The 17,255-nt window shown below is 35.4% G+C and overlaps 1 long non-coding RNA gene across 8 annotated transcripts in view; it reads left to right on the top strand.

Moving 5' to 3' along the window:
* Positions 1-17,255, top strand: part of LOC121076840 — a 247,404-nt gene that overhangs the window by 173,445 nt on the left and 56,704 nt on the right. The window lies entirely within an intron of this gene.

Genomic DNA, 17,255 nt, shown 5'->3' with positions numbered 1-17,255 from the left:
TATGTATCAGACCTCCTAATGCAATATCCTTCATGTGAAAGGAGAGTCAGTTACATTTTCCTTCTCAGAAGGAAATATAAGAAGGAAGAATATCCTTCCTCCTCTGAAGGAAGAATAACTCTTATTTTTCTCCCTCAAATCTCTGTCAGAACGTTGCTCTATTTAAAGCACTTTCCTTTCATCATTAACAAGTGTAATTGACCTTTTTAATAACAAAGAACAGAGAGGGAGTGTGGGGAGAACTTTGTATATATGCACAGTGGGATTCTTGGCTGTGCCCTCTCTTACCCTTGCAGATGAAGCAGTTGTGAGCATTCAGCGACAATGAACTTAGTGGCTGACTTCAGGGCATATTAGTATTTTTGGATATTTTGGCAACAGCAAACGCTTGATAAGGATGCAGTGAGCTATCCTATGGAATTGTTCTAGCAGTGATAATTTCACTTACCTTTGCTGACTAAGCAGTTGTTCTTATATATGGTTTCCAGTTGTACTTTATAAATTACTTTAATTTACAGTGCATTACATGGTTATGTCTCTAAATCCCCATGCAATAATTTGTATATTTTCCCTTAGTAGTTTAATTGTTTGTAATTTTTTCGAAGGTAACTTCTTGGTAATCCAATCCAACAGTTACTTTCCCTTACTTCTGAATAGTAAATCTTTAGGTACTGTTTATTCAAATTACCCAAGGTACTGATTTTACAACTTTATAATCTGAATAATGCAAACATTATTATTCTTCCTCTTCCTTGGGAAAGGGGGAGGGTGTGGAAGAGAAAGCACCACAAAAACCCATTTCTTTGCATAAATACAAACCAGAACATTTAATTAATTTTGCTAGTGTAGCTGACAAATGGTCTGTATGTACTGTAAATGGGGTATATATATCATGTATACTTGCACTTTAGTTAGAACTTTGCAGTATCTTAATGCATCTGTGTAAAGAAAGGTTTTAGTTCCAAAAAATAAAACTTCATCTTAATCAAATCTTTACAGGAATTTCAGTGTTCTAAGCTCCACAATATAATCCCTGATACTTTAAATTCAAGAGAAAATAGTTGGGTAAATAAAATTATTTGCTAGATGGCTATATGAAAACACACGCACACATGAGCAGAAGGAATAGGAAAATTTGAAAATCTGCCCTAAAGTCCAGTTTGTTCATGATGGGTTATTCAGTGTATGAAACAAAATATTGGAACTTTCTTTGCCTGTCAGTGGGCTAGGAAAGAGAACTCTTGGTGGTTTACATTACAGTGAGGTTTACTTTTTGGTACTGGTGAGTCCTACTTATCAGATGAAAGTGCTTACGTTCAAGAAAAGTTAGAAAAGGATTACAAACTCTGTGATGGTCTTTTTAGAAGAAACTTTGTATTTGCAATCTCATTAGAAAACTCACAAAAAAAAAATCCAACAAAACCAACAAAACGGGTATGTGACTTAAAAGTAAGATACATTTATCATTTCAGGATAAGTCAATCCTGCCAACTTGTTTGTGGAACTTTCTTGCACCTAAATTTCTATATCTGACATTTATGCAACTTCCCATTACTTCTAAGATGAAATAGCTGGTGCATCTAAAAGTTGCTTCGACCCTCACTAACTGATGAAAAGGATTTTTTTTAATAGCAATATTCATTAATATATTAAATGCTTTCTAGTTGTCAATGCGATGGGGACTTCTGTAATTACATGGGAAAAATCTTTTTTGCTTGAGGAGAAATATAAAAATTCTGAATTCTTTTTCCGCTCACTAAAAACTCAGAATTTCACAATGTACATATGTACTTGGACTGTAGGCCAGTTCCGTTTATAGTTTTTTTACCACTTTAAGCTTTATGAAATGAAGCTAGTGTTTTGCATAGTTGCTAAATAACAAATATATTAAACTCATGCTACATCTTACATCTTCTGTTAAAACCTTCACAAAGCTGTAAAATGAAAGTAATGAAACAAATTGATGAGCATAATTCAGTCCATTAAATTTGTCCTTTTAACCCGTGTAAATAGAAATTCATTGATTTTATTGCAATAGTTTATAGAAACTTAGTTGGTAGATGTAACCTCTTCCAAATGGTTGTCTTATGTCTTTAACTGATTTACCCTTCTTTCTTTTATTGCCATAGTGCTATTTTCCATGTTCAGTCCATCATTGAAATATTAACTTTCTATCTGAATTACCTTACTGCTTTCAAAGCATATAATCCTGAGTGCAGAATCTTGTTTCTTTATCAGTCTAGGCAGAAATAAAGCAGAAGTTTACAGACAGCTTCTATAAGTATGGTCATTATCACGCTAAAATCCAAAGCAGGTTAACAGATGTCCTAATAAATATGGCAAAATTAAATATGCCATATTTAGATTTCCTAAGTTTTTCCTGGTCCCTTTGATGTAGATTTTATTTTTATTTTTTTATTTTTCAATGCCTGGCATTCACACGTTCGTTTAAGACCTCCTGATTCTACCCAGCATTTTTCCATTTTTACTAATCCATTCAGGTTTTGGGATGTGATAAAGGTAGATCTATTATGATCTGTAGGAATTCACAACTTTTGTGATCCTGACTTTATAGGTTGTGGACAGTAGACAATTCAAAAATAATTACTTGAAAATTTGATTCATCATTTATAGTCCCTGTGTTCCCAGTCATCTCAAATAAGTAGTAGGAGGAATTGAAATATGGAGAAAGTTAACTAAAACCTCACTATGTCAGTCATTTAGAATCAAATATAATTGCTGAGGTTTGTATTAAAAATAAATTCATAAGGTAGATTTTCCTGCATTTCTAGTAATGCATTTTCCTGTCCCTCCCCCCCATTCCTTTCCTATCCCCTAGTCTTTGATAATGTTTCTTTAATTGTCTTTTAATTTGTATTTACTTAGAGAAAATGTCCTGACTTCCTACAAATTGATATAATTAAGGGTCAATAATTAAAAATTATTTTTTAATTAAATTATTTTGATATTTTACCAGTTAGCTCCTCTCGCTTTGTTTTTTGGACAGCTTTACTCTTTATTCTTCATAAAGGACACAGGACCTTACTGGTTGTAGTCACAGTTCTGTAAATAACACATTGGAACAGCTTTTCATATTGTCAGTGCTTTCGATATTCCTCACACACATACAGATATATTTAGGCATATGTGTCTGCTGAAATGAGGCTTAGTGAGATACAAGAAACAAAGGAAAATTCTTGTTCAGAATTTGGCTTTTCTCCAGTGATGTCGCATCACTTCAGACTAGGTTAGTGACACTGGGAATGGGGAAGGAAAGGTCAGTACGTGCCTACTTTCTCTTCTCGGTCTGCTGAAAGTGCTCTCCTAGCAATGTGGATATTCTCTCTGGTCAGTTCATCAGAAGTAGCTGAGTCAGATATCATAAAAACAGCTAACATACATTTGCTTGCCAGAAGCTCAGGCATATCATAGTCATAGTTTAATTAGTTTAATTGTTACAGGTTTATTATAGCAATAAAATATGACATAGCTGTAGCTTGTCAATCCTAAAACACTATTGCTTCTTCATAATGGGTCTGTCCAGAAATTATCAAACTACTGGTCATGAAATTGGATGACCCTGTGTTGGTGTCAAAGAGATTGAGAGTATTCATCTGCCATTGCAAAATTTGTCCTGTAAAAAAAAAATGTGATTCAGATAGCTGATTGTACATATCTTCATTTTGAATTCAAAATGAAGTTGTCTTGGCTTCACTGAAATTTTACTGAATTACTATCAGAACAGATACAGCTGATGTCAGTAGTCATTTCTGAACACAATTGATGCTAAAGGAGGAGCAAGAGCTTAGTGTTAAGTGGGAAGTTACTAAGGTAACCCTCATGGGCATAGCTGAGAACATAGCAGTGAGGAATTGGAGTTGGATCAAGAAAGAATATGGTTCTCAAAGTGGTTATGATTACTAGAGACAGAAGTGAAGTCCAAAGAAAAAAAAAAATTGAAATTGAACACATGAAATCAAGAGAGCAGGCCAAATTAGAAGATGGCAACAAGGAGAGTAGTAGCTCAGGAGAGGTGTCTAAAGAATATTTGATAGGAGATTTTGTGCTGCCAACTAAGGTTATTAAATCAACAACTAGAGAAATCCTGAGGGAAGAAGAGCATGTGATTGATGTAAAAGAAAATACTTTGAAGAGCATAAAGCATTGTTAAATAATATTGATTGTGCAGGTGAAAGAAAATCATCTCCATGAAAATCTGAAGTAGCATCTCCCACTGAAAGCATCAAAAATAAACCTTTCTGGTATGGATGGTATGCTAGCAGTACTTAAAATGGATTAGGATACAGGGTGAGAAACTGGACAGTGATCTAGCGATTGTGTGAGATTGACTAAGAGCAAAGAAAAGGTGTCTGGAAGAAATGTACAAATTACAGAACAATTTCTGTAGTGTTGCATGTCAGAATGATGTAAGCCACTCTGAAAAGGATTTAAAAGAAAACAAAATGAATAGGTAGGGTAAGGCCTGAAAGGTTCTTAAATGAGTGGATGGCAAATCTTATGACCAGGATTAATAACACTGAGAATTTGGCACCAGACCTGCTGATCTCAGAGTTTCTTAATTTTGGAGGGAAAAAATAAGTAGGAGTTTATGAAGAAGGAGGTGAAGATGAGGCCTCTACCAGAAACAAAGGTTAAAGAGTAGTTTAATTATCACAATCAGAAGCCATCAGTAAATTTGCAGGAGTAATGCTGGAATGAATTACAGAGTAAATTGACAGTGGTTTGGAAAATATTTTAAGATTACAATTCAGTGCTAAGATGATTCTTCACTAGACCAAGAGAAGGAGGTCTAGGGAGGGCTTGTACACATGGAAAGAGAAAGAGGGGAAAATTACAAGGAACGTCTCTAAAGGCAGAGATGGGTGGTGAGAAACAAGAATCAGAAAAAATTACCAGTGGATAGACAAATTTAGAATACACGTGTCTTCTGTAGAAATAGAACCATGAATACTGAGGTTGTCTTGTAAACATCTTGGGGGTAGGGTGGTGTCATTAATGAGAATGATGGTGATGTTCATAGATAAATTCTTAGCAACAATCCAACTTCTCTAGTCAAGGACTTGAGAAGAGACTTTAGAAGAGCTTTGCTGGAATAACTACTGTGGTACACTCATTTTCATGAGTATAAGAGATGGACAGTAGACTCAGCTTCCACTGCAAAGTCATTAAATTTTGCACAAGATTTCTGCTACTACTCATGAATGTTTCCTTTATTTTTTTTTTTTATTATGAAGCTTCAAGAGTTATGTTTCAAACGCAATTTTATCAAAAATGTTCTAAAATTTTAAGAAGTAGAGATCATTCAAACTGCTCAATTATGTAAATGAAAAGTATATGATCATTTTGTTTGCTGTTAAAAATGCATTCATGGTAAATCCCAACCTGTCTGTCATTTCAATTTGACTTGCATAAATAAGCTATCTCTGCTTAGAGAGGGCTGGGGGCTGTGTGATTCTTCATCCTGGTCACTTTGTGTTTTGCACCCTTTGTCATGATGCTTTGTTTTTCACTTTTAAAGTGTGTGTTCATCACAGAAAATCTTGCCTTTGTATATGTGCTTGTGTTTGGTGTGCATCTGTTGCCAAGGAAGTGGATTGTAGGAAAGATTAAAGAATATATTTGACCTAAAACCCCTACCTACCTGGATCTTTACAGGCACGCATACTTCACGAAAAACAAATGCACCTTTTATGTTCAGAGGAAATGTACACAAAATCTGGTAGGTGAAATCCTGACCCCATGAAATCAGTGACAAGCTCTATGTTGATTTCACACAGACCAGTACTTGGCCCTGTAGACCAAGGTGCAGGTGTTTCTGTTCTGATTTATGCAGGTGTTTCTGCAAAGCAAAGCTTCTGCTTTTTTAATCATCTCCACTGGAATATGAGGAATTTATTCTAGTTTAGCATAAAATAACGGAGGCGGTTCTTGTTGGTGGTTGCAGGGGCAAGAGGCTGCTGCATTGGTTGCTTCCTTTGGAAGTTCATTTCATTCAGTGGTTCCATAAAAGAAAAAAAATATTTCAGGGCTGCAGAAATCTTTCCTAGCCTAAAAATGCAGTTTGAATTTTGTTCCAGTAGATAAATATTTTTTAGGGGTGGAGGTTGAAACCTGAACATCTCAGATTTGTTCTTCAAAAGCACACAAATGCTTTAGAAGCTGTAGTTCCATTAACTTGCATTGAAACACAAGTCTCTAAGCGCACATAGTCTTTCTGAAAATGGTGTTTTGGTGATATTTTTAAAAGCTTCCATATTGATTTTTTTTCAATTTCAGTGGAATTGATCAAGATAAGCTTGTGTAGTATTTGAATATATTACTTTAGCAACTTCCACGTTTAGCTACCTGTTCAGAAAAATACAGTTGATTTTCAATTTACCAAAAGAGAAGCAGTAGATATGACAGGACACTGAAACAGAACATATCGTGTCTCCTTAAGATTGCACTTTTGCATTAATGAATTGGCAAAAAGCCCCAGGGTATATAACAAAAGAGGTATTTATTCTTCTGTCTATATGGTTCAGTTAAATATCCTGCTAACTGATTCAGAATTACTTTACTACCGCAAACAGTTCTCATGGAGTGTTTCCATCCTTGCACCTCTAACACAGCAAACAAAGCAAAAATGCCAGCTGCTTGGTCTGTATGTTATCTGAGGCACATGAAAATAGGTCTCCAATTCTGGTAGTTTACAGTGTTTCTAAACTCAAGCAATTAATTCCAGTCCCACTAAGATCCATTTAAATTTGATAAAATTGCTATAAAATTTGGGAGAACATACTGTGTAAAGAAAATCAGAATTAATCCTAATCCCAGAAGTCTGTATGAATACTGGCCATTGTCTCCCACATTCTCTCATCTCTCCTTGCAAAATTATTTTTCCTTACCATTAATAACCTGGCTATACCTCACCTCTTGCTATCAGGAGAGGCACAACTCTGCTTTTAAGGTTTTGAAAATTAATTGGAATATCAAACTTTTGGTGTTTGTCTCTAAAGCAGAATCATACTGAAACGCTTATTTTAAAACTGAAAATTGAATTTGTCATTTTGAGTCCCTCCTTTCACAAAAGGCTCGAAAGAGCCTCATCAGTAAAAAATTCTGGCAGTATAGCCATCAGTTGCAAAACCAGCCTAGTTATAGTTACTTCTCTTTCAATGCTGCTTTAATAATTCCTACTTAAAATTTTTTGTTAGTCTCACTCATACAACACTTTCTTAATCTGCAATTTTTTGTCCTAAATCTCACTCCATTTTTTCCCTCCTTTTCTTCCTACACCCACATAATCTTACATCCTTTCTTCTTTACCCACATATTTCCTTCCAATTCAGCAACATTTTATTTCATCAAGCACTTAACCTTCCCAAGCTGCTGCCATTACTTGCTTCTTTGGGACTTGCTTCCCAGTCCCTATAACAGGAGTGGAAGGAATAAATATCAGTCTTTTGAATGGTGCAGCTCTGCTCCTACATGGAGAAATTCCTCTTCAAGGGTCCCTTATAGAAAAGTCTAATAGATAAAAGATCAAAAGGCAGTGATACCTGATATTTTGTTGTATGCCATTTCTGCGGTGCTATACGGAATTCTGGATTACAGTTCCAGTACTGGGATGCTGCCATGGAGAAGACTACAATTATATCAGATGACAATATTTGTGTCTCTGTTACCTTCCCCAAATCCAATATCTGTTTGTTGTTGTTTTGTTTGTTTGTTTGTTTAAGTTATGTTTAAGTTAAATTATATTTATGCTCAAAATGCTGAGTTTACATTTAGCATGGCATGTTTGGCCAGCAGTGCTTGTTTTTCTAGATGCATCTTCCAAAGCCCATATTTTCAATTTTGCTGTGAAATGTAGCTGAACATATTTTCCACAGCTGAATCTGCCTGTCAGTGCATTGTGTGGGACTGGGCAAGGGAGCAAGCAGACAGCTCATGTCAGAGCTGGTATTTGGTGAAGGAAGGGAAGTTACTGACTGATCTCAGGAATCTAGTCTATGAACCATGTCCTGGTAGATGACTTTTTGTGCAGCTATACTCAATTTTACTTTCTTCTGTAGGTTCATGTCTGTGTTGAGTGTACTCAGCAGGACCTACTTTGTTATGGCATACAGTTGACCTTATCCCTGTGATACACATTTAATCAGAGTCCAGTTCTGCAAAACAGAGCGACTGCGTTAATAGGTCTGTCCAGCCATCCCTGTGGCATCGGAGTGTTTTCATGTTAAGGGAAGAACTCTTATCAAGTCTGCATACTTTAGTACGAATGTTTTTACTTGGTAGACTTTTTCAAATTACTCGTCTCTACTCAGTCTCATTTCTTCAGTTCATATTGCGCGTTTGACGACCTTTTGAATTTATTGCGTGGTTACAGTTCCTTTCCATCTTAACTATGCTTTATTCCTTCCATACACTCTTTCTTATTATTTTATGAAAAATGCTTACTTGTTTTTTTATGCTTTCTCACTGTGTTCTTGTCTGTATTTGAACTTTTGTTAAATGTGGTTTACTGATCATACTAATCAGTGGCCCAAAAGAACTCACAAAGAAAATGGAGGAAAAAAAAGAAAAAAGGGACTCGCTATGAATAGCAACTGCCTTAAACTAGGAGATATCATACTGCATGAGCACCAGGAAGCTTCAGCATTTTTTAGAAATAAACTTCAAAAAATCCTCTTTTGGTAAAGTTTTTTTGTTATAATTATTTTAATTTGGTTTCTACATAGATGCAGAAGTACCAAAATACCAAAAGAAATCTCCTTCACATTTGCAATCTCACTCTTAAAAATGCCATATGATTTATGATTATGTTGATTTACGTTACAAATTTAATGCATGCTTTAACCCTCTGTTCAGCCCTCTATTTTTAAGCATGTTTTCCATGACTTCCACTAATAACTCACATTTCATTCAATTTCTTAGAGAATCTTCACAAAAATATGCATCTTAACTGGACTCTGAAGCCCTGGGCCCATAAATACTGAGAACCTTTTAGGAGGCAAATTCCTTCATTTCTCCCATGCCGTAATTGCTTATCTCATTAAGAGATTGCTCTATTAAAATTATATTTGTATTTTTTACATCTTATATTTGAAAACATGAATGTATAATGTCTCCCTGGGACTCTGCACCATAATGATGAAAGATACAAGTGCAGTCTAAGACAGACATATTTAATTAGTGAGCAAACTTGACATTTTCAGTGTTTAGACTAGACAGGGAAAAAGCCAAGAGCAAACTAGCATTTATTTTTATTTTTTAAAATTTTTTTAGATTGCAGACAGAAAATAATTTATTGAACTCAAATGAAAATGAAACTTCTCTATATTTGTAGTGGATAAAAGGCCATTAGAGTTAGGATTCAGTACTTAATCACAAGTCTAAATATTCCAAATGCCTAAGTAGGAGCAATTATATCATTTTTGAGTGATAACCATTCAAATTCTGTAGGTAGCAATGGCAGACCCACGTCTTCATTAATAAAATATTTAATTCAGTAGCACCTTCTATACATACACAGAATTACCTTCTGAAATCTATTTTTTTCCTCTTAGTCAGAATTTGTTGAAAATATTGTTGCTATTTGCACTGTGATAACACAAATTTACATCATTATGTAAAGCTGTTAAAACTTTAGAAGTATTTCTCATTTTCTCCTCATTCACGTGCCGATCAATCCAGCAGAACATCCCACTTCACAGAAAAGGGAGTTCTGAGATCTCATCCTCCTTCAGCACTCAGTGAACCTTACCACACTGAAACAGGGACCGGTTGAAATGTGTTCTCCCTCTAGATCTGATCTGGATTTGAAAGACTGGAAAAAAACACACTATATTCCCCAATACTTTCTTTAGAGGACTCTGTCCCAGATTGCAGTTCCTCAGTGCAGAGACATATTTTCTTTTCATTTTTATAGCACAGTTAGTAGATGCTACCAAGTTGCTGTTTACCAGGAAGCAGATTTGGCTCTCTCAAAACCTGCTACCACAAAGGGACTACAGAGAACCTTGCGTCTCCCATACGCTTTGGTATTATTATTATACTTCTTTGCTTGCTCATATTCTTCTATTTATGCTCTTTACACTGCTTCTCTGGTTCATGTGAAGAAAAAGCTGGTTTAATTGTTATATCGGGCAATGATGAGAACTCTATCAATAAACTACCATCAGTAAGTAAACAGAGAAAGGTGCAAAGCTAAGAACAAGCCAGCGAGTCTGCACAAACACAGGAGATGTGGAAGGAAGTTGAGAGCAAAGCTTGTTCACAGAGCAGCTGAGCTCCTTGGGGAGATGAGGGAGATGCTCTTTCTGAAGTGGATCGACTTTTATTGGCAGTTTTTAGCTCCCTGTGAGAGCAGTGAGTTCAGCAACTCCCATGTGTCTCCCAGCACATACACATGTGCAGGTGCTATCAGTACACAGAAACAATGGCATCAAGGAATAAGATTGATGTTCAAAGAAAAGCCTCATATTTGGTGCTTGGTGGGGTGAGAGAATGGATGAAAACTACACTGTCTCACTATAGGGATTTCCATACATAACTACCATTGTTCTTGATAATGTTAAATCATGTTCATCTGCCTCTTGTCCTGTTGTTCCCAAGAGAGAGAGGCAGGATGGTATAGTCTTGAGGAGAACTGCCTTTGGGAACGATGTATTTCATGGTTACCTTTCCATAAGTTGGAGACCTAAGTATAGGTGACTCAAGTTGTTTAGGAAAGCTGTTCTTTTGTTCTACATAGCAAATAAACACCTAAAGAGATACCACTTGAGGTAGTTTTAAGATTATTAAAAATAGAAGTTGTTACAGCTCATTTTCAGAATTGGTCTGCTCCTATATAGGTACCAATGTAAGAATGAGATATTCAGATATGACCAGCTCACCTTATAACATATATGGTCAGATTTCAAAATTACTAAATATATAAAGTGTTGAGCTCTGCAGATTCAAACCACCCATTTTATTCCAGGTCAAAGTTGAGACCTTTACACATATTATAAACACTTAAAAGCATACATCTTTATTATGAGGAGTCCTTAATACATTTTATGTACCAAGAGTTAATTATTTTGCTCCTCTTTCATTCTTTTTCAACTTTAAAATACCAGTCACAAATGTCCTTTACTGTTTTCTAGGGCAAAATAAGGGATATGTAGAACTAAATGACAAATGCAGTCCTGGTTTCACTGGTGGACTCTGATGGCAGAAGGGGAGAGGGTCTGATGCTGTTTAACTGCTAAGGTCACAAAACATTGGGTAGTGCTAATTGGGGACAGGAGGTAGCAGCCCCTCAGTCCTCCAGAAAATCTGTTCCAGGAACTAATAAAATACTTTAACGCTGCAGATTAAAGATCATCCATCACAGAAATTCTCACTTGTAAAACAAAATCACATTTTTCTTAATTCTGTCAAGCTCATGTAATTGTGTGTGTGTGTGGATGAGAATGCTGTGAGGGAGAGAGGGGGAGAATGGAAGTTTTCAGGCATTTAATTAATTTTATTAATTTCACTTAAGTTAATTGGGACTACCTTTTAGTTAGCTCTGAATCTTTCACACCCAGCTTCACATACATCTTACTTGTAAATAGAAGGACTAAGAATTATGATTTTATTTTTTTTAAATAAGAAAGCAGTAAATCAAAAAAAAATCCCAATCCGGGTTAACAGAACAAGTATAAACAAAAATATTTTTTCTTTTTGGGTTCTAAGAAAGTTTTAAATGCACTAAATATACATGTGTGGATTTTTCAGAGTACCAAAAGCTGATCTCAGCTATGTGCTGTGTGGCTTGTAGAATTAAATCACTGCTCCACAGGTGTGCATCAGTGGAGTTAGTTCTGCAATATTTTGGGAGACTAAAGTCAGCATAAAGTATTGATCTGACATTTAACAACCTGCCAAATTAGAAAATGTAACATGGAAAACCATCACATCCATAGCAGTGTTATATTACTTATTCAATAAAGATGGTACACTGTGTTAGGCTATGGCATAAATCAATGAGATGTTGGTTAGCATTTCATATGGAACTATTTCTAAACTAATACATTTTTGCAGTGACATTGTTTGATCAAATTTCAAAGAATTATACCAATTTGTTAAAAGAAAACTGGCAACTCCATTATGTTAAGAAAGATACTGGAGTATAGATCTGTTGGTAATCCCCTTGTTCTTCTCAGGAGCTTCACCGTCTCAGATCAGCGCAGTCCTGAAATAAGAACTAGCATTTTGACCTGTGCTGCCAGGACACTTGTTTGAATCTGGCCAATGTTAGTTGTGTGTAGTCAATAGCATTTATAAATCAGTTGGAGACTGTGTGTTCACTTCAGTTTGTGTTTCCTGGGGCAAACCATCAGACCTCAAATACAGCCAGGGTATTTTTTTCTGACCTTCATATTATTCACTGGATGTTAGGAGAGAAACTGAGTGTCAAATGAATAGCAGTACTGTCATTGTTACTGATGATAATAAAGGGATGTAAGACTGTCATGTTAGCCCCATTTTTCCTAAGTTAATATATATTTTGTCCAAGATTTGCTTAAATATTCCTAATTTGTCACAAAACCTGACCAAATTACACAATAGACGCTTACTTAGAATGAAAGCACGCCTTGTGTCTGAATTTCTTTTGATAGCTGTCCCATCTTTCTTTCTCTTTTTTTTCAGTCAGTGAGGTTCCTATCCCTCATCTGATCTTTCTTTGCTGAATTAAAATACTTGTGCCTTGGAACTAATTTATATCAGCACAAAGTGTTACAAAATCAGATCAATAGGATTTTATACCTCCTTCAGTGTTGTGAATGATGAAGTGACATATAAGAAGGCAAACCTTTTGGGCTGGTGGGTGGAATATGTTCATTTGCATCTACTGCTAGCAGATGGAATGTGTTCATTTGCATATACTGCTACTAGTTCTATATAATATTACTCAACAGATCATTAAGGTTTGTGGTCAGTTTTTGGGTTCAGTTGTTGGGGACTTTTTTCTCAACTAGCAATCTAATTTTCATTCTTTGGGAATCTGTTATTCTTTGATGCGTAATGAGTGATTCAGTAGAAGGAAGCAGGAATAGTTCAATTTCACAAGCCTTTTTAATTCAGGGTTAGAGGATGAAAGAGAAGAACCTACAGAACCTGAGAGCTAGGGCCCTTAGGATTTAGCTAAGGCCAGCTTTCTCATCTGTGGAGTTGTTTTTTTCATTATATCTGACATTTTTTGAGGGTGAGTTTTGTTACAGTCTATTAGCCTATGGCACTGGGCTGGGAAGATGAGACTTCACTGAGATACAGAACACATAAAAAAAAAAAAAAGAGAGAGTGAACAATTGAAATTACAGGGTTATTGGTATCTTGTTGTCAAGGTAGCTTGAGGTTGGTTTTGTACAGAGAGGAATTCAGCTTGCTTTTGTGTGTGATACTGTGAAATGAATTCAGCGCCCAGTGTGCTCCAACACTAATTATGAAACTTTCTAAAAACAAAGAACAAAACCAAACCAATTCTTTCTAGCTTACTTTCACTGTTTAACTCTTGTCATGCCTTTCTGGGACCACTATATTTGATAAAAGTGAAGGTTTTAAATATGATCAATTACAGTATGTATCTGTTCTGTCCTGGATTACGCATATTCATGGAAGGCACAGGAGAGAGAGTTTTGTATGAGATCACTACTCAAGGATGTAACTTAGGACATTCAAGAGTCAAGATCCTGATTTCACTGCCATTTACACTGAGAGGAGTGAGCCAATGTCAGCAAGGAGCTAATAACTGCCTGAGTAGCTGCTAGGCAGATTATCAAGTAAAACAATAATACTGTAGTCATCAAATATTACCAATTTGTTAAATAAAGGAGGATCCAAGAAACGATACTTCTAGGACAATTTAGGGAGAACCTTCTGAGCAATTTCAAGATAACTTTATTCAGCCTTCTTGAATATATGCAAGAGATTAAGCCAGTGAGTAGATGGCTGCTGTCTACGGGAGGTCTGTAGTCAATAGGCACAGGAAAGATTTCAAAACTATCTTGGTGAATACTGTCTGGAAAAAAAAATAGATTTTGGTCCAACATGTATATATTCAAGGTAGTATATTTAGGCAGGATTAAAAAATGGGAACAAATGGCTTGGTAGCAGTTTGCATCAAGAACTGTAAATTTAGTGTGAGATATCGAAAGTATTGTTGTGAGTACAGCAGGTGTCCTATGAAATGTATCAATAGATATATAACCAGGACTTGGAAAACAACTTTTCTGTTGTGCTGCTTACCTTCAGTACTATGACTAGTTTTAGTTCCTGAGTGTTAGGTAAAAAAGTGGGGTTCACTAGAAGATTTTTTACATAAAGACTTCTCTCAGACCTCTTTAGTGTTCTCTCATTGAGGTTGAATGGGTCAATTCTTTCAGCACATGCTCTTTGTTGCATTTTCTGGATCTCTGATATGTTTTTCTCCTCTGAAATAAGTCTTTAAATATGTTTAAATATGCTATAAGAGGAAGGAAACAATCTATTCTCTATATCAATGGTAATTGGACAGGCAGTATTGGATTTATATTGCAGCAAGAAAATTCAGATTAGTTACTAGAAAAACCTTTTAAAGAAAATAATAGTGAGTTATTGGAATAGATTGCCTGAGGAGGTTTTACAGTCCCCGTAGTTGGAAGTTTTTAAAAGACAGTCTAGACAAACCTCTGTCAAGACTGATATGTTTGATCTTGCCGTGGGACAGAGGATGGATGAAATGACCTCTTGAGGTCCCTTCCAGCCCTGCTAGGAATCCATAAAATCATCTTTAAGCTCCCAGGGGAGAAAAGAAATATCCAAGCACAGAGAATCTGCTACAAATGACCTTTGATAATTTCATTGACAAAAATTTGGAAGTGGTCTCAGAGTACAGCTAGTAATTATGAGATAATTCTCCAAACTAATACTAATCAGTAGTTTCTTTAATCATAACTTAAAAACACATTTCTAGGTTAACTCTGTGCACTGGGACTTAAGTTAAGGCTTCTTGTTGAATGTAAAATTAAGATTCTGTGATTGCAGAAGGAGGGTGTTCATTTGAAAAGAAAAAAACAACACATTTTTCATTACCACATTGCCACAATTGTTCCTACTCTCTCCAAGACAGGCCCATCAAGAGAGAGTATACTGATAAACTTGACTCTGGATATTGTTGTATCTGCAGAGCACCAAAGGACTTTTTGTGAAGAGATCAGTGTCCTCATTTCATGGCTCCAAAGACAGCTGCAATTTGACTTAAAAGAGTTTGCCTGTAAGGATCTGATTGCTAAAGAATCATTTATTTCCAGAGTTCTCTGGAGCAGTGTTTTTCAACCTTTTGCAATTTTAATACCCTTTAAAAAATCTACAGAAGATATTGACTCCAAAATAGTGATCATAAGTCTATTAACTGAGAGTTTGGTATTAAGGGAACTGTAATGGTAATCAGAAAAAAGCAGTCTGAATTCATAAGTGTCTGCATCACAGATCAAAATCAACTACTGTAGGGCTGTGCAGTACACAGAGGTGAAGTAGACTATAACTAGGTGAAGGGTCTTCACCTAGTGAAGGGAAGAGCAAGGTCTTCCGAAAACAAATTTAAAGATACTTTTTTATTTACTTTACAGATGAAAAAGTCTTTTATGAGACATACGGTTAAAATATAAAATCAAATAATAAAAATGAAGACTTTTCATAGAATTGCAAGACATTTCAGATCAGAAGAGACCTCAGGTGAGCTCTAAGTCCAACCTCCTGCTCAAAGCAGCTTGGCTGTGATGAAGTCAGACCCAGTTTCACAGGTGGGCATTACCCATCTGGGTCTTCAAAACCTTCAAAGACAGAGATTGCATATCCTGTTACACTGCTTGACTCTTCTCTTGGCTTTACCACCTCTCACCCTTTGAAGGCTGAATGAAGATTTTTTTCTTACTAATGACAATGTCTATGTAACAACAGCAACCAAAGTTCTCAGTGCACTTTAGAAACATTAATCCTATGCACTTTGTAAACATTAATCTTTTAACAGATGTTTATGACTTTGGTCTTTCAACTAGCTTGCTGTCATCTGTATAAAGAAATGATAATGCTTACTTGCTTTTGAGTATTTGAGAACCTTTGGTGAAAACTACATTTTAAATTGAGAATTTTCTTCTACAAAAATAAGGATATTTTACTCTTGCATAAATTAAAAGAAAAAAATCCTATCCCTTTTTACACTTGAAATATGCAAAACTGACAAAGTAGTAGCTCAAGGACTAATTTGGTAAGAAAATGCAACTACTATTATCTCTTACTGAATTAAAGAACATCAAAACTATCAAAAAGATTCATCTACTATGTTGAAAAAGGCTTTATACGTCCCATTGAAAAGAATTGTGCTATTGATTTCATTGCTTTCAAATACATTGGTTCTGGAAATAAAATTAGGTATCAGGATGCAGGAGAAAAAAATCTTATATCATCAAAATAGAAAAACAACAAAGAATTGAGTACCCTCCCCACATGTAAAAAGCTCTTTCTAAACAACTGAATTAATTTATCTCTACAAGGAAAAAACAGAGATAAATAGTTCCTATATCTTCAAAGAAGACAACTTTGCAATAACTAATATTCTTGAAAGAAAATAGATTATAATTCTTTTTCAAAGAGTATAATATAATTTTGGAGAATATTCTCTTTTCTGAATCACTTACATGAAACATTAATTTCAAGCAAATTAATGAGAGAATCTCTCTTAAATTCTGATTCAATGTTCTTATCAGTCAAGAATTTAAATGAAAATGTAATGAATAAACACATGCATATCATACACGTGCCGCAGAAGAGCAAAAACATTTATAGAGTGGTGTAGAGAGGGAAGTGTTGTACAAAGTAGATATCTAGCCCAGTACAAGTGTAAGATGATGCCTGGTCCCCAGGTCCGCTTTGTATACTATCCTTATAACTGCACTGTGTCACAGAAAAACACAAAATGCAAAATTTAATGGATGCCAACCTGCTGAGCTTTGTCCACATATCCACCATTCATATCAAAAGGAGCTTTGCTGTTTAGAAGATTTAAGAATCAAGATAGAAAAACAGTATGAAAGGAAATCTATTATGTATTGTAGCTCACCTGGTAGGTCTGAGGAGAAGCTATTCATTTTGTCTAGGAATCAAAACCTCTTACTGAATATGATTAAGGCTTTTAACTGCAGACATGGATGGCCTGATGCGTGATCTTTCCAAATTGTTCAGGT

This window comes from Cygnus olor, chromosome 12 (assembly GCF_009769625.2).
Source record: "Cygnus olor isolate bCygOlo1 chromosome 12, bCygOlo1.pri.v2, whole genome shotgun sequence".
Lineage (NCBI taxonomy): Eukaryota > Metazoa > Chordata > Aves > Anseriformes > Anatidae > Cygnus > Cygnus olor.
The sequence above is the reverse complement of the archived record's forward strand: the minus strand, read 5'-3'. Positions and strand labels throughout refer to the sequence as shown.